Genomic DNA, 26438 nt, shown 5'->3' with positions numbered 1-26438 from the left:
AAGAGTCACTGGACAAGTGCCAAGAAGGTTGAAAAACCAGGCAGCAGATGCATGGTCTGTCAATGGATGGCTACCCAAGGAGGCAGGGCATTAAGCTTGTGGGTTATTCAGCAAAGCCTCCTCAACCAAATAATGAATGGCATTAAAACCATCAAAGGATTCAGTGATAAGGAAATGAAGCCTTTTGGGCAAAGAATTCCAGGGAAATTCTGAGGGCTGTGACACAGATGTAGGGAAATTCTCAGCATGAACTGAACAATATTGAAAGTTTGAATGTTAGAGCTTAGAATGAGTATCAGAACCATACGAAGTAGCACCAGGGAAGACAGAGTCATTTAATAATAATTTGTAGGAACTCAGGCATGTAAAATGATTTTCTAAAGGTCAAAGATAACAGATTATGCCTTTCACCTCCACTGAATTTCAGAGTTGGAAGGAACTCCCAAATCATCCAGTCCAAACAAGCGAGAAAGCTGAGGCTAACTGATTTGCCAAGCTAAGAAATGTGGGAAAGCTGGGCCTAGAATCCAGACTGCTAAACTCACAGGCCTTTTGTCTTCCTACACTGTCATGTTGCCTTCAGACCAGGGGAAAATATAAGGAGACTGAATTACAGTAGGGAAAGGTTTACATCAGTCATGGAAAATTGTAACGAGGGTTATTTGATACTGTGGAAGTGTAGCGTTGAAGGTGGTGTGCCATAATAGTCACAGCTGACTAAATAGCCAGTTACCATCAGGAGAGGAGTGAACCGAAAGCCCTGATGGGGATTCAGGAGACTTGAGTTCAAATTATTTTCTGTTGAGGACAAATTTATTCATTCATTCATACATCCATCTATGCCTCCTATGTACATGTCAGCATGCTTAGTCCTGTGGAGTAAAATAGACTATGCTTTTAAGGTGCTTATAATTAGTATGGAAGATAAGATAAATGTGAACATAATTACAATAAAACACTTATTATGAAAAATATGTTCTAATGTCTAGAATAGATCAGTAGCCAGGAAATTGGAGAAGAAAGAGATGTTATTTTTCATCCCTTGTGGTGAATGGAATTCTGGGAGTCAAGGAAACCTCATAGAAAAAAGTTGAATATGAAACTAGATTTTGAATGATAAGTAGGATGTAGATGGTGAGAAATAAGGAAAAAACATTTTAGAAAGAAGGAAAAGAGAAGCATGTGTGAAGAAAATGAGTGGTGTTTCACTGAATGTGAAACATTTTTGACAATAAAGTGGAGGAAGTGAATTAGAATTATATCCAGACAAACCTAAAATATGGGCTAAATGTTGTTTAAATTCACATTGAAATAGAGGGTGGAACATTGGAATACAGAGAGGTGCCGTGGGTGGTGTCAGGATGTATTTTAGAGAGAGGGACTTACCAAAGAGTCAACTTACCAAAGAGTCATGGAGAGAACAAAAAATGAAAGTTAGAGGTACGTTAAGTCATGGCTGCAAAATCTTAGTTCAGGCTAATTGAGAGTGGGATTTAGAGAAGCAGCTGTAGGAATACAGACTATGACACAGATGAAAGAGCAGAGGAATGACAGGCAAGGTCTGCCAATTAGATGGAACTAGAAGAGAGATGGAGACTCCAAGTTACTTCAAAGATTTTGAGTCTGGGTGACACAGAAAAAGGCAGAGTTGTGAAAACAAATATGGAATGCAAATATTTCCATAACACTCATCATACACTCGTACTTTGGAAAAATAACGCATTCTTTCACCCATAAACACATAAATCTGCCATACATGTTATATATTGTGTATACACAATATGGGTAGCAGTGCATCTGCTGTAACTTTAATCACTTTTGCAGATTAGCATAGATTTGGAGCCAAAAAGAAATTGATACAGAATTTAATATATAATGCAGTAGGGAAATCACGTGTTTGGTATTGCTCTTGTTCAAGCTATTGACTCTACCTGGAGTTTTATCATTTGCAAAGCTGTCTTACATATTCCAAAATATATTCTAAGAAAGAGTTATTTAGACAGTTAATTTAGTCTATAGAGCAGCCACTCAGAATTGAAGATAATCAATAGTAGCTTAAGAGTCAGGCTGTCACTGGATCTTTAGGCAGGGACCCCAAGAGATGATTATTCCTTTTAACTCAATTTAGTACAATGTAAGAAGCATAAATGTAGAAGCCCAACCCATCTGTTCTTTTTTCTAATTTTAACGAGGCTATTTTTATATCAGTTTTTGGAATTTTTAGTTTTGTCTGCTATGCTCTACAAGATACTGATACTAACAGTAAAGGCTGAAAAAAAAAATGGTAAGAGGAAGAACATTAAACCTTGTCATTTTGCCATGTGGTATTCTTTCCCTTTTTAATTTTTTAAATTTTTTTGGCTCCGCATCCAATTTGGTGCCTAAACTCACAACACTGAGATCAATAGTCACATACTCTATGGACTGAGCTAGCCAGGTGCCCCTGGTATTCGCTACTTTTTAATAAACCATGTCACCTTCTACTTCTCCGCTCCTTCTCTTTCTCACCACCTAGTTTGTTGTTATTGTTGTCTTTTTCTCATTAGAACCTCAACGTTTTGGAAAATGGCTATCTCCAGGACTTCTTTATAGGAGAGGATGAAGGACAATGATCTGACTGAAATAGAGGTGTCTGAGGACTTGGCTTAAACCTACATTGGAAGAATAGATGCATTTTAAACATTTAAATTCTATGTTACTGATTTAAAAGGATAATGAAATTTTCTTTTTTTAAAGATTTTATTTATTTATTCGTGAGAGACACAGAGAGAGGCAGAAATACAGGCAGAGGGAGAAGCAGGCTCCCCTTAGGGAGCCCGATGCAGGACTCAATCCCAGGACCCTGGGATCAGGACCTGAGCCAAAGGCAGATGCTAAACCACTGAGCCACCTAGGTGCCCTGGATAACAACATTTTCTAAAGATATTTTTATTCATATTTTCCATAAGATTTTGAGAGTCGGAGTCCCAAGTGTGTTGTTATTAGTAGTAGTAATACTGTTGTCAGGATAATTATTAATGATAACTCAGAGAGATGTTAAGCAGATTCCATCATGGCTAATAACATAACCAATTGCATTAGCAAAATGCAGTTTACGAAATGATCCTCAGTAGTGGCTTCTTTCTAAATACTTGTATGTAGCCTTTATAATGATAGAATGAGATAGATACATATTATACAGAAATCCATATATTTATTCACTTATCAATTTATCTGCTCATCAAATGTTTAATGAGTTCCTATCACACGTATAATTGTGGATATCTAAATCCACATGTGAAAAAAATAAAAATAAGTTTTTATGTATCATTATTTGCAAAATAGTCATAAATAGTCAAATGGAAAATTCCCTTTCTAACCCTCCTTGTACTCCTAACAGTGGCTAAAATGAAACTAACCTTGTAGTTCAGAAACCAGTTGTCAAATATCATAACTTCAGATATTACCAGAGGCACGGCGTGGTCGCTAAACACATGACTCTAGCTAAACTGCTAAATTTTGGCACGCACCAGCTCTGTGTCTTCAGGCAAATTATTTGACCTCTCTGAGCCACAGTTTTCTCATTAATAATTTGAAGATAGTACCAACCCTAGAAGGTGACTGTAAAGAACGAACTAACACACATGAATTACTCAGAAGAGTGCCTTGTTCATAGCACTTAATTTAGGTATAACTATTACTACTCTAAAGCCTTGCTTCTCTTCACACATTTATGAGTATTAGGCTAACCTTCCTTCACTTTGCACTATCACTCCTAAACAATTGTGAATTGTACTAGCTAAGCAAATAAAACCAATGAACCAATAAGTGTACCTGGGTACATTCCTAATATGTTTAATGTATATTCTTGGGCTAGAAATTCTTAAAGTATTGGTGATTGTGGACACCAAATCTAATGCCAAATTTCCAAATGTCTTCTACCATGTTCCATCTCTATTATTTTGAAAGGTTTAAAGTCAACTATAATTTCAAGTACCTATTGGAAAATATGCTTAATATCCTCTAAATAACAAATAAAAGTATACATTAATATAGCTGAAATATGTACTTGGAAGGAAACAATAGCCACTGGCTATGACCTATATATTGAGAAAGTGACCCAGAAAATGACTGAAGAAATTTCATCATTTATTTCCCACTTCTAAACCAAAGCCTCAGATACCATTACATCCCAATTATCCAATCGGGATGGATAAAGTCAGCTTTAGATTATGTATAAAATACAAATTAACTGAGGGAATCTTTTGTCTTTCCTATTCAGATTTTTTTCATCAGCATCTGAAAGAAAACAGCACTAATATTTCTCTCCTTAAAATGAACAAATAACTGGGATGCCTGACTCAGTGGTTGAGTGTCTGCCTTCGGCCCTGGTCGTGATCCCAGGGTCCTGGGATTGAGTCCTGCATCAGGCTCCCCTCAGGGAGTCTACTTCTCCCTTAGCCTATGTCTCTGCCTCTCTCTCTATGTCTCTCATAAATAAAATGAAATAAAAATGAACAAATAATCTTTCATTTTAATCCCTCCATACTTGGAAATCATGAGACTTAATATGCTACCACATTAGTGATAGAAATTAATTCTCTCAGAATACACATTCGTTTCTAGATGTGAACATGCAATAGGGCCTTCATGCCACAATCTTTCTATATTGCTACAAAGCACAACAGGTCTATGCTGAAAGAAACTGACAACCCATAACCACAGCCAGCACCAACCATCTGGCTTAACTACCTGAGTTGGAAGCAGATCTGCTAGCCCCAGTCAATGCTTAAAATGACTGCAACAATGGCTGAAATCTATCCGCAACTTGTGAAAGACTGAGCCACAGTTACCCTGCTCACCTGCTTCTGATCTGACTCACAGGAACGGTGAAGAAATAAATGTTAATTGTTGTTTTAATGTGCTCTCCCCAAAAGCACAATAGGTTAAACTGTATGTAGAGTAATATGTTAATTTGGAAAAATTGAATTCCCAGAATATTTTTCACGTATGAATATAGGCTACATAGGATGAACATTCAATGAGTGAGTTGCTAATGCGTAACAAAGGACAAGATAAAGGAAACTCTGATAAACTGTGGAAGGCAAAAGTAACCAACCCATAGGCTTGGTTTGAGGATAAGTTGGAAGGATTATTTTGACAGCATCTTTGTTCCTATAATATAAATAAATATTCCACGTTTATAACAGAGTGGAAATGCCTACATTTATTCATGCAACTAATATTAGAAAGCATCTACTGTGTAAATGTATGAAATAATCTACATTTCTTGCCTTCACAATGCTTACAGTTGGGTAGGACCAATAGATAAATGAGAAGGCAATAAAAATATAAGGGCAAGAACTAGGAATGAGCCAAGATTTTGCTGGGAACACCAAAGATCATGGAATGTTTTCAGAAGAATTAAATCTCAACTTCACCTTTGTAAGGAGATTAATTGCTGGGTTTCCTTTCTAAATGAAAAGTAGAGTGATAGAAAATGGACCCATGTAGCTCTCTTTAGTGGAAAGCTTTCCTTCTCAACACCAATAACATGTCTTACAGGTGTCCTTAAAGTTAAAACCTATAAATATTCTACCTCATTAAGCATAAGGACCAGCCATGGACATATGCCACTAGTGTCCACTTTCCTTCAAAGATTTAGGGTGATGGGAAGATAAAGGGTCTGCTTACCAGATGGAGCTTGTCAGATTAGCAATTGGAGCAGAGTAAATATCACTGTCATATTGTTTTTTGAAGCACAAAGAACCCCCTTTGTATAACGCATGTGCATATTTAATCGTTTAAGACAAAACAGCTCAGCAGAAGGTTGGCTGGTGGTTGTACCTCTAGCAGAGTGGCCATTGCCTGAAGGCACGTTTCTGCTTTCCTCATAATAAGGAACATTAGCAACCAGTGGCTCGAGAAAGGCAGAGTCAAATAAGCCTCTTGGGGCCCAGTCGGCCACATGAAGCGAGAGCCGTTAGACACAGCAATGAGATTACTGCTCCAGAAAGGGTTTACCACATATATTACCACATAGACTTTATAGGGCTGCCAGCTCGCTCAACTTACAAATGTCAAACATGATTTAAAAGGTTATTATACTATCGAGAGGGAAGGAGGATGACTTTCCATCACTGAAATTTCTATTTCATTCTGGTGCACACACGGTGCACCTCACAAATTCCAATATTGCTAAATAACCTGCTTTTATCTTTAATAAGTGTTTCACGGACCTTAAATTGGAAGAACCATTTTCACTTTATTTGTATGAGAAAATTTGATCTTTTCTAGTCCAATAACAGTGCGATAAACTTGGTATGTGCATCTATGTATTGTGCTTAGAAGATTGTTCTTATGAGGGGAGTACATTTATTTGTAATGTGTCAGTTAGGGAGGGTGATGTAGGTAAATGTAGTTTTTGGCAAATGCGTCTGTACGTCTGCAGTACTTCACACTAAAATGATTAGATGCAGTTCTTGATAGTGAGTTATTTATTTCTCTTTGGGTTTTGTTATAAATGGTCTTTAAAGAGTCTACTTTCCCAGCTCTTTGACTCCCCTGGGAATGTTTATTGCTCATATAAGTACTCTATCAGTTGTCTTTAGTAATGAGTTAATTTAAGCAGTTATATTTGGAAAGTTGCTCAATAAAAGTAGATGGCTGTTTTTCTTTGATTTTATGAAGATTTTGACCCTTGTTTTGCAACATTTGAAAAATGAATCATCATTGAGCATAGCTGTTAAAATATACAGTAAACATCCAATTGTCATTGTGGAATTTTTAAACACTGCATTCCTACAAGAGGTGTAGAAAAAAATTCCAGCTGCCCTTGTGGTAGCATATGCCTCATTTGATTTCCTAGCGGATCACCCTGATTGCTTTTTTCTTAGTGTTAGACTATAAAACTGAAGGTTGCCTACTTATCCAAGTCCCAGGATGTGCCGTGCACAGCAATACGTCAGCACTATAAGCTGACACATTGTGGGATGGGGTTCTCAGATGGGATGTAAAAAGGAGAGAAGAATATAGTCTGTAGTGTTGAGATATTGCTGGCTTCTTCCTTTATCTGCAACTGTGAAACATTAAATTTAAATCTGTGAATTCACCCCTGTTCACGTGGGCATTGCCAGTATTGAATTAAAGCCTATGGTCAAAACAAAACAAAAACATCCTCAGCCTGAAGAATAACATCTTTGCTCTAAGTTCAGCACCTATTTTAAAATTATTGTTTGCCGTAAGTACAAACTAAGCCACATACACACACACAAAGGAAACAAATAAAAAACTACTTTGAATTTTGAAAAAGTGCTGGACTTTCATGTAAAAATACTACCATAACATTTAAATTATTCGAGTTTTTTGGATGGAATATATGAAATTAGTTTTATAATATTTATATGAAAGTGAATCTGAATATTTACTTAAAAGTTTGTTTGTGTATGTGTCCTTTATGCTTTTTTAAGGAAAAAAAACAGTTGAGGAATTTATGTTGTATATAACTATTTTAGGTAATTTCTTTTTTGCTATAAAAACAAGTCAATAAGACATGGAAATACTTTGAGTTGAGGAAATAATGAGAGCATACTATTTTGCCTTCTTCTTTCACATAGTCACAATAGAAATAGAAAAATACTTTAAATATTAAATGAAAATAAATGTATTTTCTATTTCAGTTTCCAAGTCTGCTCAAATAGTAATAATATAATAATGTATTCATTTATTCAGTTACCAGTGATATATTTATGTAAGTATTAGGTTTTAAAAGAATCCTGTTTAAATAAATTTCATAATATTATTTTATTCCAATTGAGTAAAAGCTTTCTTTCACAGATCTCCCACGTTTGCCTGTTTGTTTGTTTATTGGGAGCTCTATTGGTACATATGCAAAACAACTTGATTAATAAGATATTAATAAGCCATGTACATCTTTTTAAAGCATTCGATTATTTGGGCAAAGCAGAGTATAGGTATACATTCAAGATTGTAAAGTACAACTATTAATAGATGAACTACATCTCACATTAAATTGCAGTGTGTTCCTTCCATAACAAAAATCTTAGCATCTGTTAAACGTACATTTAAAAAATGCAATGTGACACTATTTTAAGAGATAAGTTCACTAATAGATCAATAAACTATTTTTCTGAAAGCCAAATTGAGTTTTGAAAATAAATCATTCTTTGAAAAAGATGGACACATAAACCACCTAACATAAAACTTGTTTATGTCTGTATGTGTGTGGGAGAAATTTGTCTTCCTGCTATGGTTCTATCATAACAAAAATTCTTAATTGAGATCTCACAGTTTAGTACAAGAATTAAAGGAATGTGCTCTCCTAGAAACCTTGTTTTCAAAGTCATTACAGCATTTATTTAGAAAGCTTAGCTTGAAAATCAACTGTCATGCTGATGTCTTGCTCCCATCAAGAACAAAGGCATCGTATATGAAAGACATTATCTCTGCATTTGACAATATAGAGTATCACTTTTCACTCCAGTTATCCTTGAAAAATGTTCAATAATGCATCCTTACTACCTCCTCCTCAACATTACAATGGATACCTTATCATTTTAACTATCTTATTCTACAAAATGATTGCAACTTTGAATGTACATAACATTAGCTCTAGCAGGAGTAGAGTCTCTATTGGTGTCTGGTGTGCCTAGTGTTTCATGCTTCTGGAAAGATTCTTTCATCGGCACTCTCCTGGAAGAATCCACTGGATAATGATGAAAGGCTCATAAAAAAGGATTGACAGATTTAACAAATAAAAATATTTTTATTAAATTTTATTATCTGGCAACTCTACTCCTAGTAGTGTGGCTCTCACATTAATCTCCAGACCAGTATTTTTGGTTTCCTTCCCAAAGAAGTGAAAGCAATTGCCTGTCTGCAAAAGACAAAATGTAAATCTTTTCATCTCTAGAGACAGTGACCCAGATGAAACATCCCTTTGGACAATCCCAGAAAGAATCAAACATTTGTATCAGCAAGAACCACATTTGTGTCTGCTCTGGGGATGACTCTGAAATTTAAAGCAATAAAACTTGAAAAACAAGAGTAAAACTTAGAAGATTTTAATGATGAAAATAATTTCCTTCATCCCTTAATATGAACTCTCCTTCTATAGACATTTCACAGTAAATGAAAATGGGGGAAAAAGTAGCAGTTAGACATTTATTCTTTCTGGTATTAAAAAGGTTTGAAAAATAAAATAAAAAGGTTTGAAAACTTCAAGTTCATTTTCTTTTTTTTCTTTCTTTTAAATTATGTCTTTTCTTGTTTCAGCCCTTTTTTTTTCAAAGATTTTATTTATTTATTCATAAGAAACACAGATCGAGAGGCAGAGACGCAGGCAGAGGGAGGAAAAGCAGGCTCCATGCAGGGAACCCGATGTGGGACTTGATCCCGGGACTCTGGGCTCACGCCCTGAGCCAAAGGCAGATGCTCAACCATTGAGCCACCCAGGTGTTCCTCAAGTTCATTTTCTATCCAGAGATTCTTCATTCAGAATTAGATGGCCTTGAACTATGATTTCAATGATTTAGAAAAGACATTCTCCTATTTTACATGTCTTTTATTGGATCACAAACCAGATTTTAAGTACATATAAACTCAAATCTATAGCCCATTTGTGACAAAATTAACTGTCTTGTTAGGAAGCTAAATATAAATATTAAAATTAAGTCCCTATTTATAGTCTCATAGTCTCTGAAAAAGTTTTGGATTAAATTATATTTCCTACATCTCTAATAGAGCATTGCAGCCAGTTGAAAACCTATGAGGAATTAAATTGAGAAAGGTATTTTTGGAGACCCCTTTAGAATAAATGAGCTTCTTTTTTTGTGTGTTCTGAGAATGCTAAAACAGATAAAGCAAGACAATGGCTCTAGTTCTGTTTGGAATATCAAATCCCTACAATTGAGGATATATGAGAAGAAAAGATTTGTCTATGTTTATTCATCTTGCTGTTCTGGTCAAATCTGTTGCTAGAAAAAAAGAAAAAAGTCCAGAGAGAGTTAGTGTGTTCTTCAGAAAAACTGCATTTCTTTCCACTTGAGATGTCTCAAAATTAAATGGTATGCAAAAATTTATATAATTTTGTTTTGATGGAGACTCAAGCTCTGTTATCAGAACGATTCTTAAATATTCTGATAGATAAAAATGAATTTAGAACAATCCTATATTATATAACAAAATTTACAAATTCAATGTCTTACCATTTAAATATAAAACTTAAAATGGATAGTAGTCATGAACTTTAAGTGGAAAAAAAATTTAAAAGCCCATAATGGATTAGTCCTGATACAGCCTTTTGTCATGAGTAAAGAGGCTAATGTAATATAAGCACTCATGAGTAATCAGATGTCTTCTGATGAGTGAATTGAAATGTCATAGCAGAAGTAAGCCACCATACATTTTATTATGAATTTTTGTGGGTAGATTTAAATTCATTTTCTGACTCATTTAATTTATTGAATCAAAACAAAATCTAAGATGCATGAAAAAAATCGATTTTGGTGATAAAAGATTTACCCCAATGTATGTATTCATTTCTAGTATTTTTTCTTTTCTTCATCAGCTGACTAGGCTGTAATTTGTATAGTCAGTCTTTGTAGTTTTTTTCTGGCTTTTGCCAAAGCCCACACAACTATATACAGCTTGCATTTCCAATAATGTTGTATGATTGTATGTACACTAGATATCTAGTGTTTTCAGTAGCTTGGATCGAGTGTGTCTTTGATATGACTTCTCAGATTCCATAGATAAGCGATTTTTTTCAGTTTTTTTTTTTAAATTTGAGAATAGTTGATACACATGTTATATTAGTTTCAGGTGTATAACATAGTGATTCAATAACTTATTCATTATGCTATGCTCACCCCAAGTGTAACTACCATCTGTTACCATATGCTATTGTAGTACCATTAACTATATTTCTATGCTGTACTTTTTGCTCCCATGACAAATTCATTCCATAACTGGAACCCTGCTATATCTCCCACTCTTCTTCACCCTTTTTTTCCCATCCTCTCACCCCATCTCCCTTTCCTCTCATAACCATCATTTGGTTTTCTATATTTATAGGTCTGGCTCTACTTTTTGTTTGTTTATCCTTTTGTTTTGTTTCCTAGGTCCCACATATCAATGGAATCATATTATATTTGTCTTTCTCTGTATTATTTCACTTAATATAATACCTTCTAGGTCTATCTATGTTGGTAAGATCTCATCCTTTCATATGGCTAAGTAATATTACAGTGTGTATTGTGTCTGTGTGTGTGCACGTGCGAACTATATATTTTTATCCATTCATCTATTAATGAATACTTGAGTTGTTTCCATTTCTTGGCTATTATAAATAATGCTGCAACAAACATAGGGATACACATATTTTTGAATTAGTGTCTTTGTTTTATTTGGATAAATACTGAGTAGTGGAATTATTAGATCATACTGTATTTATATTTTTAATTTTTTGAGTCATCTCATCTTTGATGAGAGTATAATTGCTGAAAAATTTTGAGGCCATTGGGTCAATGATTAAGAACAAAAAATAAGTCAATATTTAATAATAGTCTTTATACAGCATCATCGTAGCCATCATTATTCTCTACAAGACATTGGAATTCAACTGGATTCACTTGAATAAAACAAAACTACTTGATTTCTCCAGGTTTTTGCTCTACGTTTGGGAGAATAAGCTTTAATTTTGATCACTAACTCTTTTCCATAACCAATTGTTCTCTCTAAACAACTATCTCACTATCTCATCATCCTCTCTCAAAACAATTCAGAAAACTTAGTTTTCAACAATTTCACCTCCTTTAGTAGTTATTCACATGTATGAAAGGCATTCAAACTCCATATTTTTTCAGATAATTTCTATAACATTTGATACTATATGAGTAAAAACAGATACAGAAATTATTTGTTTATTGAGTAGTTTTGCCATTACATACCTAAGTTATGTTTTTAATTATTTTCAGTTTATTAAGTATGACTGACATATAGCATTACTTTAATTTCATGTGTACAACATAATGGTTCAATATTTTGCATACACTGAAAAATGATTACCACCGTAAGTCTAGTTAAGATCTGTCACCATATGTAATTACAATTTATTTTTTTCCTGTGATGAAGACTATCAAAATCTACTTTCTTAGCAACTTTCAAACATAGAGTACAGTATTATTAACTATAGTCAACGGGTAGTACATTTGATCTCTATGGCTTATTTATTTTATGGCTGGAAGTTTGTACATTTTGATTCCCTTTACCCATTCCCCTCATACCTAGGTGATTTTTAAAACAACCTGGGAACACCTGGATGACTCTTGATTTCAGCGTCATGAATTCAAGCCCATATTGGGTGTCGAGCCTACTTAAAAAAAATAAACTGTTAGTGGCTTCAGGGATGTTTTGATCCCCATTATGCCTTGTATCATCGATGTATTGTTTGCAAATGGTAAACTTTATCTATATTATCTGAAAACATTTTGTGAAACCAGGTTTATAAGTGCCCTTGGCAGAATAGAAAAACTCACATTCCTGTATCTAATCCAGAACACAAGAGAGAATAAATGAGTCCTTTTTTTTTTATCTTTACCTTTCAGTTCACATTTAAACCATTATGGAAATAGTAAGACAGTATATCAGAAACCCATATTTCATTTAAGTTTTGAATGAGTTTGACTAGAAAAGTCAGATAATTCAGCAATTTTGCCCTGTGCCCATATAGTATAAAAGGTAGATTCTTCATACAAGCTGAAGAGTTTGATGACTCTATGTTTTCTTATGTTAAACTTTATCTTAAGTGAAAAGTGCACATAGTTTGTATTTTTAGTAAGTGAAAATAGTTTATCCTGAGCAAGGGGAAGAAATACTTCTATCATGAGACTGAATAGAAACTGCACTTCAGAATTCAGTATGTAAGGTACTCACGGAAAGAATTCAACACACAATTTTTTTTTAATTCAGAAATCTTAATTATCACCAAATCTATAAATCTACAGCCTTTATCCGTCTTGCCTGATGGCTTTTTGAGTCATGCTTAATTTCACAGCTGACAGTACAAAGCTTATCTTCATTTTCAAAAATGTCTAATTGGAACCTAGCAGCTGTTTTCAATAAAAGAAAATGCCTCTTACGTGAAAAAGGTGTAACCTACTCCACCCTCCATCAAGGAAAGATAAAAGAACAAGATAAAGCATAAATGTACACACATTATTTCAAGTACCAATTTTTATTTTATAGTTAAGATGGGTTAGGGGTTCTGTGCTAACAAACAGTCTGAAAATTTCTGTGATTTTAAGGCAAAAATAGTTTTTATCACTCCCTTACTGCAAGTTGACTGGGTCCTTGACTTTCTATCACTGTTGAGGGTGAAGGAATGTTGACGCTCTGTGACAGTGGCAGAGGGAAAGAAGAGTTCCAGAGGCTGTTGCATCAGCATAAATGCTTTAGTCTGCAGGAACACATGCCATATTCTTTCACAACTCATACACTGCAACAAGTCACATAGCCACACAAAACCACAAAGTTAGAAAACAATTTAGTCATGTATCTGGAAGGAAGGGGCAACCAAAACCATTTGGCATACTGTGATAATGATTATACAGATATTAACTACAGATCTCCAATCCCAGTATAGATCCTTTTCTACCCACTTTATTTAGTCTAGATGCTAATTTGACTCCATATTTGGTTTATTGACCTTTTAAAAACTGCATCTTGCCTTGTCCCCATTTTCTTCCTACAGGATTCTCTTCTATCTATTATTGATGTGTCTGCTCATTTGCTTGTTTGTGTGTGTGTGTGGGGGGGGTTATTTTGTTTTGTTTTAAGGTGATTTTTGCTTAGGTCAAAACAAACATTAGTCAATGCATCATTAGTTATTAAGCCCAATAATTATGATATTGATTCAATAGGATTAAGATTTACTCATGAGATTCTGCTATCAAAGAGTTCAGGGATATTTCCTGACCATTTTCTGAGACTTGGAGTTTCTGTGTCTTGAATGTCATTCTGTAAGTATGAGAGAGAACAGACTGTGGATAACATCACAGGCTGACAAGGAAATGCTAAAATATGCCATCTATTTTTTTTATGTATTTCAACGAGACTGCACAAAGCAACATGTATCAGTCGATGTTGGGTAGGAGGGCAGTCAGAGAAATTGCTATCACAAAGTTGTTTTATTCAATTCATTGGAAAGTGACACCAACACATAACACTGATGTAGGGAATATGGTCCCAGATTGTTTCATTATAAATAAGCTTTTCTTTTGACGTTTTTGACTAAATGTCAGTAGTAGAATTTCTCTCTCTCTTTTTTTTTTTATATAATTTCTCTTTTTTTTAACACCAATTGTCAAATCAGTCAGTTTGGACATTTTATATTTATCTGCCTAGTTAAATCATTACCATTATTTCGGAAGTACAGGGACATTCTAAATAACAATAGTAACATTAACAATAATAATAATAATAAAATACGGCATAGGAAAAAGAGTACTAGCACACATTACTGTGACTTATAAAGTGCTTCATTTCTCCAATACTCAGTTTCTTTTTTTTGTAAGATGGAACCAATCAGTCTTTATAAACTAATGATATGAACTTGGAACTGCATGAAGGTTTTGTGTGCAGACCAGTATTAATATAACTGCATAAATAGAAGTATTGTAAGTGTGACGGTATATAAACAAGCACACCATTTTAAATGGAAATTAAATTTCATTATTCGGACCACATTGATTTTATCTGATCAAACTGCTCTCACATATTTGCGTTACAAGGTCCAAGGGTGAATGGCATTCTGTGATGAATTCCAAAAAGTCTGGGCTCTTACTTAATCAAATTTTACACTGTTGGACTAAACAGTGAATGACTGTGAAGTTGACTTGTTTGTCTCTATCATTGGGATGCTTGATCTAATAAAATCATAAAATTTGAGTGCTAGAAGTGACTTGGAGTATCTTCCACTTCCTTACATTTAAGAAAACTAGGCTGTTATCACTTAGCAACTGCTAGTAAAAGATACCTGAAAGTTCATGTCATAAGGATAACTTAGATTAATGCACCCAAGGTGTTTGCAAGGTTTTTTTTTTTTTTTTGGACTTCCTCTCATAATTGTCTACATGATTTACGAAAAGGTCTGTATAGCATCTCATTTACAGAATAATGAGAATGACAAAAAGCTAAAGCTAAAGGGTAAGTTGATAGTGAGGCTGTCCCCTTTTAAAAGGAGTTAGTGTTTTTGCCAAAATTCTTTACCCAAAATTTATTACAAGTCCTCACATTGCAAGGAAGCCTGAGCAGTATAGTTTTGCCGCTGCTTATTGTGCTTGCCTCCAAAACAAGGGTTCTATTAATAAAAAAAAGAAAATGAGAATAAAAGTATTACACCAAAAACTGGTGGTCTCTGCCAAAGAGATCTATTTTTATCATAATGGATAATAAGGATAATATTTCTCTTACTTATATTGCTATTTCGCTAGGCTGGAATCTCAGCAAACCAGAGTTATAATTAACAAGAAACAGTGTAAACTGAAATTATAGGTTCTAAAGTGAAACTAACCTAAGTTCACACCAGGTCCCCACCATTTGTGCAAACATCACTAACCTCAGTTTTTTAAAAAATAAGATGGCATCTTCTTCACAAGTTCAAGTCCTAAATGAGACAATACATGTGCAGTTGAATGACTAAACACAATGCATAGACTGTAGTAATCACTCTGTAAGTAGTGGGTGCTGTCACCAACCAGCGAATGTTTTTTCTACATTTTATGATTAAGAAGTTAAATATTATGATGTTTTATTGAGATTAATGTCAAGGTAATAATATTTATCAATTATTGTACTTTTAGGTCATCGGAATGACTAGAGTGCCTTTAAGGTTCTTCTCTAAGATAAGAGTGGTTATTATTCATCTTCTATCAATCTCTATATGTTTCAATTTATATCTGTAGATCCATCTTCTAGAGACATGACTAAGTCAATTATCTTGATTAGCCTGTGCTCCTTGTCCTATATTATAATACCTGGAAAGTAATTATGTTTCTATTTTTCATTTTAATCTGGTCTTACTTCATTGGCAATATGTGTATTGGCCAAGTCCATTATGAGCTTAATTGCTCACATATCAGGTGTTCAGAATCCTTCTTTGCATCTGAAGGAAGCAAAAGATGAATCCACAGAACTCTGATACATTTGTTCATACATTAATCTAATTATGAGCAGAGAAATAACATTTTTGTATTCTATATTTTATATTTCTTCTATGCCTGGGAATATAGATTTTTATTATAATGACTTCATTCATTGATCAGGGGTACCTACATAAATCTCCTGATTTAAGTAAGAGGAGGATTTGTCTTTGGACCTGCCTAGACTTGTTGCAAACAGATACCTAATTGCCCATGCTGACTGACAGAACAAGCATTGACTATCTATACAGCCTAATCCTTTGTTTGGTCATTGAAATTTATCCATTTGAAATCTGTCCATGGCTAAGAAGTTTGTACTACAACAGACTCTTCTATTGGTAAGACAGCTTTAACTGAAACTTCTGAAGACTGTAGGGAAACAGAAAAAGAAAAAAAGAAAGACTCTCTAGTATCTTTTTCTGCTGTCACTAATGCCTGGGGCTGGCAGTGGTGGTGAGTGGCAATACTGAACATGGCTTTTTTTAATGTAAAATTTCAATATGAAATTATTTATATTATGCTCTGGGAGGGTCACAATGCCTTCATTCTCTAGTTATATGTGAGATAGATTCAAATGGAAGTGAAGTGGCTTCCATTCATCCATTTGTATTTTAAAAAGCACTTCTAGAATCTGTTGAGAATGTTGCTCATCCTCCTTTCCCTGATGCTGTTTAGTCTGCCCCCAAGTGGTGGAGACCTGAGAACCTGGAAGATAATGTGGTCAGTTCATGACTTAAGCCTTGCTGCATTTGTGTGCCACAGGGATTTTTGTTGGGATATAACAGCTGAACAGTTAGAAATGTGTTACATATAATATGAAATCATCTGTTCAAATAATAGCAGTGTAATAATTCTTGAAAGCCTATCTGTGCATTTTAATTCAATACACTAAGCAAATAAATTTCAAGACATACAATCATGCTCTAGGAAATGCATAATTCTAAAGGTTTTATTTGGGGCTCATTCTCTTCTTCCTTCCCTGCTTGTTTTACAACCCTTCTCCTTGCCAGGAGCTTATACTGGAAGAAATTTTTCTTCTTGATTTCTAGCAGTTTCTAATGGGTGTTTTTGAATTTTAATATTCAGTTTGATTCAGAACCTTTACCTTTTCCAAGTTCTTAGGAGCTCCCTTTTGTCTCATTTTTAAACATGGTCTTTGGGGAATGGCAGTGATTGTGACAGATGGTAAAGGAATAAGATTGCACTTTGGTGCTGCTTCTGCCTTTTGCCTCTGTTCTCTTTCCACTTTCTCAAGGCAAATTATAGATTTCCTTTTGCCTCTAGAGGGACACAAATAGTAGTTGCCAGTTTTATGGTTCTTTGTTTCTAGCTCTTAGAAAATAGGGTTCTTATTTGATTAAACATTGTAATCATATTTATTGTTAATAAAGGATACTGAATTGTCTGTTGACCAAACACCTAACTAGACAAGGATGAGGACTTGTTGAATCACAAGGAGGGGAAATAATTCTTTGTGAGTTTGAAAGTAGCTTCCCTCTAGTGGTCAAAAGTGCTATTTCACTTATAGACTATGATCCAAATAATTTTTGAAAACTTCCTATCATTATCTTTTTTAAAAACATTATCTGATATGTATTATTTATTTATCAAATATATTAAAGAATGGTTTGAAAGATGGCAGACGACGTGGACCAGCAATAAACTCCCAACACCGTAGAAGAGCCCCTAGATCTCATCAGGCTCAGCCTGGATGAACAAATTTATGTGAAAATGAGAAATGATCGAGAGCTTCGATGCTTATGATCAGCATTAAATATGATATTGGGAGATGTGGAAGAAACTGTGATTACTATAGAAATTGATGAAGAAATATATGGAGAGATAAATAAATCAACAAAACCGAATATTCTGAAGCTTTTTGTCTGGGGAGATGGTGTTGTACCAGTTGCCGCTCCATTAAGACTTGGCTGAAACAAAGAATTTATCATGTATGGGATATAGGAGATTTTGTATGATTGCCTCTTTAAATGTACAAGATATCCAGAAGAGAAACCTGCATACATTTTGATTTAAGATAATTAAAAAGTATAAGTGTAAAGTTGTGTGGTAGATATATTTGCAATGTTTCTCTATATATTTGAAATATTTCAGAATCCATAACAATTTCAAGAGAGAGGTGGTAAATTTAGTTAAATTTAAGCATGGGAATTTAAATGGCACTTGAAGTGAGTGCAGAGTTGTAATTATAATCAGAATTTGTTTACATTCACTTATCCAGTTGGAAAGTATTTAAGCAATACCAAGAATGTGCTAAACCCTAGACAATGTGGAAAGAGTAAAGCAAGACAGATGAGAGGCCAGGGAACTAACTGATGACTAAGTAATGGGACAGGATTGGTGGAAATATCTATAAAGGACTAGAGGAGTACACTAAGGATAGAGTAGCCACTGTCCTGAATGCCAAGAAGAACAACGAGCACAGAAAAGTGAGTTAATTGATCAAGAGATTAGGTATAGTGCACAGGTGTTACCAAAGCAGAAAGAGCTTCAGGAAGTGATTCCGAGCAATTGGGGAGAATGGGACTTCAAGTATTTAAGACTAATCTGGACAGAGCTAAATGGAACACATGCCTTAATAATTTTCCTAAAGCAAAGGTTTCAAAGCATGATAAATTATCAAATTGGAGAAGATGAGGTTTTTGACCCATAGGTCACACACATGAATATGAACAATCTCACAAAATTATATTCCTTCTCATAATGCGGGTAGTCAAGTATTACCTGATAAAATGATATTTTGTGTTTGATTTCTTAACCTAGTTTTTCTTGCAGGAGTTATGCTTCTCGCTTTACTATAACTTAGACAGATGAGGGGGTACTTAAATTTGAAAGTATTGCTGGGAAATTTGCCTCAACAGAGGTCATGGTGATGGAAAAGTTAGCACAATCAAAACTTTGGTTTTATTCTGAAGTCAATTGGAAGTGATCAACTCTAATTGCAAGTATTGTTTACCTAACATACTGCTTAAGAAAGTTTTTGGTGACAAAGTTGCACATTGATGTGAAGGAACATAAAACTCTGATAAGATCAGAAGCAAATTTCGCAAATAGATAACTAAGAGCGAGGCAACCGTAAGTAAAAAAATGATGATGTCAGGAGATATATGAATACCTATTTAAATAATATCCTTAATTGATTTGATTGGCCATATTTTATGCAGATTCTATAGATATTTTCAAGCTGGAATAGTATAGTCTCTCAGATCTTCATTATGAGAGGATACACATACCCACACACATATAGTATCCTTATACCTGCAGCTGTGCATATATATGTTATATATAATATATATATATACATACACATATAATGTATATTACATATATGAAATATATATAAAATATGTATATATATACACACACATTTATGCATATAATAATTTCAGGTATGAAAATAGGCATAAATACTTGCATCAAATAAAGTTTTATCACCCATAACCATAAACACATTCTCTGTACTGGACACCACCCATGCTTACCTTCACTTTCACTACCGAAAGATTTCTAGCTGCCCAGGACTATGGCCTTCATGTCCCAGACATATCAGCCTTTCCTTGGAAATGCCTCATGCTCTTGACTTTTCTCATCTGCTCTCCTGAGTTGAAACTTAATTGTCTTTTACAACTGTTATCTCAAGCCCCTGATATCAAGTATATAATGAGATCAAATATGTGATCTGAGGAGCTCCTCTATACTAATAGAGTAACATGTTTGCATTTTAACTTGTGCCTTGTCCCCAAATTAACTGAAAGGGATAGTTGTTGTTGTTGTTGTTGTTGTTTTTTGTTTTTTGTTTTTTTTTTTTGTAGAAAATGTGCTGTTTGATTAAAAAAATTCATATCAAATAATTTTGGCATTACTTAATCACACCAAGTACCTACCTTTAGAATCTAGTTGTGTGTAGAGCTGAACTTGTTGCTGAAAAATATTTGCAATACTGATAATATTTTTAGAAAAATTCTTCAGTTTGTTTTTATAGATGAAACTCCTGAAGATGATTATAAAGCCCATTGTTTCATTCTCTCGCTCTCTTTCTCTCTCTCTCATGCATACACACATACACATACACATTTTCATGCTTTGAAAGACTCAAGTGTTAGACAAAGGATGTTGTGAGTAGACTTGGAAATCACTTGGCATTTTTGAGATTTGCCAAGCAGCTTGAGCTATTTTAAAATATTTTTGTTCAATCAGATCACAAACATGTTTTTCCAAGTGCTTTTTTTAGGTCAATTTTTATAACCATGTGTAATTTCAAGGAAATTTAACCCATATGTTTGTTTCTGTTACCATATATTCAAATTGATTTATAGCACAGATGTAAGTTTTTCCTATGACACTGGTATATGAAGAAGGTGAGGGAGACTTGCAATTTGCTGCACAGGAAAGTCCATGGTGAGACTTTAGATTAATGATCATAGACTATAACCCAGTTCTAACCCCAACACACTCTTCATGATAAAAGTCACAGGGGATTGCCTGTAAGTGTCAGCAAAGGATGAGATCCAGGTACTACAGTATGTTGATGAATGTAGTTTCCTAGCATGGGCTCAAAGGATGTAACTCTGATTGGTCATTGTACAGCACTATGGGATTGAAGCCTTTAAATGCTACTAAAGGTCTTCGCCAAGTGTAATGAAAAACTGGATCTATGAGCAGCGATATTTACTGGCAAAATATGACTGAGAACTGCCAACACATTCTATTATTTTTTGTGGCATTGAGCCTAGAAATAGGCTTGTTGATGGGAAAGTTGAAACATAGTCAAAATTTCACCGTACTTTATAGGCATAGCAAAAAAAAAAAAAAAAAAAAGGATCTTTTAAATGAGCATATGTATTACCTGGAAACTATTCTTAAAATTAAATAAAAATAGAAAATCTTTAATAAGACCCTTGGATTCAACCAATATGTCACCTTAGAGGTAAGTGACGCTTGCCATTACAAAGATGCTGTGGGTGAGAATGGATAATAGCAGGATATCCGGGTTAGTGCCAAGTGGAAGGAAATTAAAGTGCAGTTACAATATAAAGGGGCCAACATAAGTAATTCTGAAAGCCAAAGCATTTAAGAAGTAAATCAGTGGTTCCTAAGCATTGCAAACCACAGTCAGTAATCACATATATACTGATGTCTGAATCTATACAAATTCTTAAAATGTTGGCAGGGAGAAAGTGTACCCTCTCATCCTAAATCTTGGGCCTATAAGCCGAGAAAATTAACCTGTCTACTGGAGGAAGGAATTCCACTGATGGAAGAAGTCAAACAACTCACTTGAGGTCCAAGAGCCACCTTGGCTATTCTGCTTTAGGGTTTTTAGCAACATTACAGCATCTTTATGAATGTTACCTTATAGAATGTTAGTTATACCAGGGCAGACACAACCAGGAATTTGACAACCACGCCACACTTTGACTGGACTGACATTTCCTTAGCAGTAACAAGCTGACGCTGTCTGGTGCCATGGGGGCCCTTGGGCTTGATTTAAGAGCACTGATGTTGACTGCTTGTTATTTCATATCTTAGAGCTGTCAAGAGGCAACTGATGTCAGCATAAAATTATTTGATAGCTCTACATCTTGGGCAAAATGTGAACCTATTGATGTCCATAAAGTAGCCATCAAAGTCTTGAAATTGGGGGTGGTGATAATTGAGAATACAAATTCACCTAGCTTATTGTCACATAATCCTTTGTTTTAAATGTGGGTCACATAAATATGAATTGTAACCACCTATTCAGCTCTTAGTGGTTGGACTTATTAAGCTACATGCTCATGCAATCGTCACAACAATCTTACAAGATAAATAGTATTAGTTGGACCTTCATTTGACAGGACAGATTGTACTCCTTGAAGGCAGTAGAACCAGGATTCAGATGCAAACAATTGAGTTCCAGGGTTCATGCTTTCATCTTGATTATACTGCTTTTCTCATGGAATTGAATACTAGATAGGTGTAATTCTTTCATTGAGCTTCAATTTATTTATTTATTTTTAGTTTTAATGCAAGAAAATAATTTTTCATCAAAGGAAAATAGCAATTAACAATTTGTATTGTCTGACAAATACTGAAAGAAAATCAGGATTTTTATCAACCTCATAGCTTTTTTGGAGCAAGCTTGTAGCTGATGGAATGATTCTAATCATAAATGTAATTGGTCAGTGACCAGTTCTCTCATCACAGCACATAAATTAACACATTCTTTGAGAACATTAAAAATTTGTAGAGTAGTAAATAAATGTGTGAGGATTTTTGTGGCTCATACAGAATATCAGTAATGGGCAAAGTAAGCAATAAATAATATCTATAAATTATAGCTCTGTTTGCCATTCTGTTTTTCAGATTACTTATTTTTAACAACAGTGATTATCTGCAAATGCAGCCATTTTCTGAAGAATGTATTTGACCATTTCTTAAAATCATCTCTAAACTCTAAAGCATTTTCATGTATAATGTTTTGCATATATAATGTATTATGTCATTTAAAAATACCACCTTTTCATATTTCCTGATTTACCTGAAGAATAGAAGGTGACAATTTAATTTTGAGAATGCATTTATGTGTATGTATCTGTGGATCTGTGCAGTTTTTTTTATTCAACCAAATCACAGAGATCTAGTGGAATTCTGATTCTCTAATTCTAGCTCACTATATAGCAATTGAAAGCATTTAGTTGTGATTAAAACAGATTGAAGGAGATAATCCCTCTGAGAAAGCAGCTTCAAATAGCTTAGCTGTGCTTCTTCAGGGATAAAAACTAACACAACACCAGCTAATTCCTGCAAAGTCTCCCTAGTGGTGTTAGAGGTACCCCTCATTTGCTGTTTTTCCTCCTTGTTGGGTTTTATTCGAATTCCTCCTGGATGGAAATTCTGCTTTAAAGACTGGCTTACTCATTCTGTGTTGCAGGAACCAACAATCAGCCTTTTGCTTTAACTGATGTGGTGAAAAGTACTTCATATCGTAAAGGAACAGAGTGCAGACAGTTCGCAGCTTACAATTGAAACATATTTTTAAAATCCATGGATTGGGATGCCTGGGCTGCTCAGTGGTTGAGCATCTGCCTTCAGCTCAGGGCATGATCCTGGTCTGGGAATCTAGTCCCCTATTGGGCTCTTTGCAAGGTGCCTGCTTCTCCCTCTGCCTATGTCTCTGCCTTTCTCTGTGTGTCTCTCATAAATAAATAAATAAAATATTTAAAAAACAAATAATTAATTAATTAAAATCCACGGGTAAGTCATAGACACATTGGAACTTGGGATGTCATTTTCCATAAAAACATTGTTCTATAAGAACGGGTTTTCTGTAAGAATCAGACTTCTGTAAGAATTAGATTCTGTAAGAATAAGAACAGCCCTCCAAAGCCTATTTAAACCATAATGTAGGTGAATATGTTTATAACTAGTACTACAAAACTCTAAAGTCTTTGTATAATGATAGTTCTATAAGAATCCTTCTAGCCTATGCCATGGATCCAGTACTGGAGGGGAAGTACCTTTATTCCTTGGGAACACTCTGAGTCAACTCATTCGTAGGACCAGAGAGACAAGCAGGTTTATACCTTCTGGGAGTAGTGTGCTGAACATAGGCAAAACACAGAGAACTATGTTGAGGTTAATTTATAGTTTGAGGTTTTCTTATTTCCTTATCCTTTCTCCATTGTTGCAGCCTCATTTTGCAGATTGAGACCATACCCTTGAGAATGGGAACCGTGTGTGCGGAAGAGGAGAGGGAGGCGCATGCAGGGACCCTGCTTGTCAAAGTCTGACAACAAAGTCTCCTGGATTTTGGCTGCACGTGGGGCAATATTTCTGAAACTATGCTCAGTAGCTACCTTTACATGTTGTACCAAAAAAGTAAAACATTGGAAATATTCCTGTTGCACCCACCTCATTCTGCTTCTCTATCTTCTCTATGCATCCCCTAGTCCCACACCTCCCGTCCTCTGTTGCAGTTGCCTTAAGCCTTTGCCTCTGTGGTACTTGCAAAACCTGTGATCAGGAGACACACAGGAGGCTACCATAAGGACTCAGTGAATTGAGTAATTAACCACATGCCGCCACTGAGTTTATGAATAAAGTTTAGGCCACTGTTTGAAGCAAATTAATATTTTAAAACATGGAAGCAGTTTGCTATGTCAGTTTTTCATGAGCTGGAACCATATACCAACTCATATCCTCTAGGGTCACACTATTAAGCCAGGATTTATTGACTGACAGCATCTAACCAAATCTAAAGTTTTAATCTGGCTTTTTAAAAATATGAATCACCTGCCAGCATTTCATCTTTTTTCTATATACCCTTTGCTATGCTATTATGTGGCAATTGATCTGCTGTTTAATTTACAGTAATGATGATGGGCCAGCATTAATAATAATGGCATATGTTAAAAATGTAACAGGGCACTTCAATGCAATAAAAGAGATAGATATATAGTTTAAAACCTTTTAACACTGCGTTGCCCTTGCTAATGTTTCACAACACTTTGTACTCTGGGAAAAAAAAAAAAAGTGGCATAAAAATAGCATGTAAAGTGTTATTCCCACATGCTGTTCTTGGTCTTTGGCATGCCTGTTTTCTCCACATTTTCCAAAAATGACAAGAATGCATCCCATCTGATACATCCTGTGAAAAATTTAAGAGCATATTTGAAAACACAAAGTACTGTTTTCATAAACTGCTGAAATCTGTGATAGTTTGGCAGTAATCTCAGGAACAATGTGGGATTCGGCTCTTTATTTTTCCCTTCCTTTGCATTCTTTTGTCAGCCATCGAACTTCTTTATGCTGTATTGCTTTCTGATGTGTTGATCTGAGTTTCCCTAAAACACACGTTAGGGCCTAAACAGAATTTGGCAGTTGGATTTTCCTCGTTAATTAATGATCTGATGTTGATATTGATGTAGTCTTTCTTTTAAGGATAAAAATAAATAATCCGGAGCTAATTTGGCATGAAGTAAATCAGAATCGAAGCTTTTAATAAAGAGTAAAATGATGGAATGTGAAATACCAGATGTAAGATTTGCTAGACAGATACATGTGGATAAAATTTGATTGAGGCAAGAGCAGGCGAATTTCTGGGAACTTCTGTTTCTATTTTGACTCTCCTTCTACTGCTTGAGAATTTGAAATTGACTTCTTGCCCACATGGCAAAATATAGCAAATACTACTGATTCTCAGTTCAGACTGATGGAACAATACAAACTCTTTGTTTATGTAGGATCCCTTTATGTTGAGGGACCCATATCATTTATGAAATACAAACATCCTCCAGGTTGTTCTTTTCCCATAAGTAGAGTAAAAAGCAATTGCACGAGAGTTCAGTCTAGTGAAAGTGATGTAATAGTGAGCTCTTTGACCCTGTCTCTAAGGTATTTTACCATAGTTCCGATTCTCCACTGCCCTGTGCCTTTTGCTGGGTCTATACTTTCCATGATGCTTAAAAGATGTGCATTCACCCCATTTGTAAAGCCAATCTAAGGAATTAAGCAGACTCTATAATTCATGGATATACACTGACCGTGTTGAGATTATAACCTGCCTCTACTTTTAGTATCATGTGAAGGGAAGCATAGTGACATAAGCAATGGGAGCTAATAGTAATGTGCACTGTGCTTGACATATATTATCTTATTTAATTCTCATAACTTGCAAGTTTAGCTATGTGAAGGAAGGATTCATAGAAATAATGGAAGTTCAGTTGGGCTAAAGTGCATGAACTTTAGCATTAGACAAATTCAAACTGAATTCCTTCTCTACCACTTGGTAATTTTGCTACTTTCACACACACACACAAATTAATCTCTCTTAGTATAATTTAAACCATTGGTTCCGCCACCACCACCATTTGACCTCAAAGTCCAAATATAAGGTATATTGGAAGATACCACTTATTTGGTGATTTGGTGTCTATGCTGTGTCAGAGAATGGCCTAGAACTGGGCATGCTTTATGTCTAATAATTATACAGCATGTTGTTAAGGGTTATATGTAGACTTGAGTGGCAGTCAGTTATGACTGAACCAGGACCATGGTAAAGAAGCACATGTAGATAAATGAATAGAGGTAGATATCCATGGAGTGTGTTGAGGACATTATTAGAAGATCATTTTGAAGTACAGGGCTCAGACACAGAAGGAAAGAATGAAAAGTTTGGTGACTGGTCATAAAGGTCCTGAAAGGCAACCAAAGACACTTGAACTTTTATCTGATGACATG

The 26438-nt window shown here is 34.8% G+C and overlaps 1 protein-coding gene and 1 pseudogene across 14 annotated transcripts in view; both read left to right on the top strand.

Moving 5' to 3' along the window:
* The window catches only part of ROBO2 (roundabout guidance receptor 2), a 1635852-nt gene that overhangs the window by 1300208 nt on the left and 309206 nt on the right, over window positions 1–26438 (top strand). The window lies entirely within an intron of this gene.
* LOC144301591 (U6 snRNA-associated Sm-like protein LSm3 pseudogene) lies at window positions 17835–18131 on the top strand (annotated as a pseudogene).

This window comes from Canis aureus, chromosome 30 (assembly GCF_053574225.1).
Source record: "Canis aureus isolate CA01 chromosome 30, VMU_Caureus_v.1.0, whole genome shotgun sequence".
Classification (NCBI taxonomy): domain Eukaryota; kingdom Metazoa; phylum Chordata; class Mammalia; order Carnivora; family Canidae; genus Canis; species Canis aureus.
Note: the sequence above shows the minus strand (reverse complement) of the source record. Positions and strands in the feature narration are given on the sequence as shown.